A 1,394-nucleotide genomic window follows, 5' to 3' on the forward strand; every position below is an offset into this window, starting at 1 on the left:
GCCATCTGGGAGTTTGTGTCCATTTGTTCCATCTGGCCATGCAAAATCCCCCTTTGAAAATGCTTTGACTCATCAGTTCTTTTATCATCACTTGCATGGTCTTAAGTGGTTTTTCCCACCAACCCTGCAGGTTTCCAAGAGGGGTTATATTTTATTTATATTTAGCACTACCCCAGCTTAACTCTTAACAGGCCCCTTTCCTTTAAATAAGGGGTAGCTCCCTTTCTTGCATGTTTTCTAACATTTCAGAATGAATGCTGCTGTTCACTCATGAGCTTGTAGGATGAGATACTTCCGCAGACAAATAATAAGACTGTGGACAAAATCCACTTACTTGCCTGAAACAACAGTCCGGCAAGGTGTTGTGCATGTCATCTCTGAAAGCAGACTCCGTTGGTTTGAGGTTTAAAATCCAACTCAGCCTCTTCTTAGCTATATCATTTTGCTTAACCTCCCTGGCCCTCAGTTTCCCCATCTGTAAAATGTGTCTAAAAATGGTACTTATTACCGAAAGCTGTCGTGGGGACTAAATGATATAAACCACGTAAGCACTTAGCACAGTGCCTGACGGGTAAGAAGAGCTTCACGGAGGTTACAGTTGCTGCAGATTCAGGACTGTGTGAAGATTACTCATGGGCTCAGAGGACAGGGCAAACCAGACTTCGCTGGACTGGCCCACTTCAAACAGTCTTATATTTACTACAAATAACTTGATAGACTTTACCGCTCTCATTATTTCCTGCATTCTACTAAACCTAGCTCTGAACTAAAAGTAACCAAGATCTGAAGCAAGCAAATGGAACTTTAAGAGAAAACCACATATACCGTGAGCTCTTAGAAAATAGATCTTCCTGATCTGCCATTTGTTGTTTGCAGTCTTTCTAACTATCTTGTAAGCTCCTGGAAAGTGGGGACTTGCATCTTTTTAATCAAAATTACGTTTTCACCTTGTATACAATAAGCACTCAGTGGTTAGGAGTGTAAATAAGAAAGCGATGTTTCCAGTCACCCAGCTACCAAGGATATCAATTCTTGTTCATGAAAGCTGGATTCCCCAACTTTTGCCCAAGAGTCAGAGTCCCTGGGTGGTGCAGATGGTTAATGCGCTCGGCTGCTAACCAAAAGGTTGGAGGATGGAGTCCCCTCAGAGTTACATCAGAGGAAAGGCCTGGCAATCTATGTCCAAAAAATCAGCCATTGAAAAACCCGATGAAGCACAGATCTGCTCTGACACACGTGGTGTTGCCATGAGTCGGACTGGTGTGTGCCCAGGTGTCACCCGGCAAAGATTTCTTATAGCTTCAGTTGTCTAGCCCCTCCCTCCCTCTCTTCTCTACCTCTTCCCGTCTTTCCCCTTCTACTTGCATTTGGTTTCCATCTCCTCTGAAAGATCC

Source organism: Trichechus manatus, unplaced genomic scaffold (genome assembly GCF_000243295.1).
Source record: "Trichechus manatus latirostris isolate Lorelei unplaced genomic scaffold, TriManLat1.0 scaffold00031, whole genome shotgun sequence".
Taxonomy (NCBI): domain Eukaryota; kingdom Metazoa; phylum Chordata; class Mammalia; order Sirenia; family Trichechidae; genus Trichechus; species Trichechus manatus.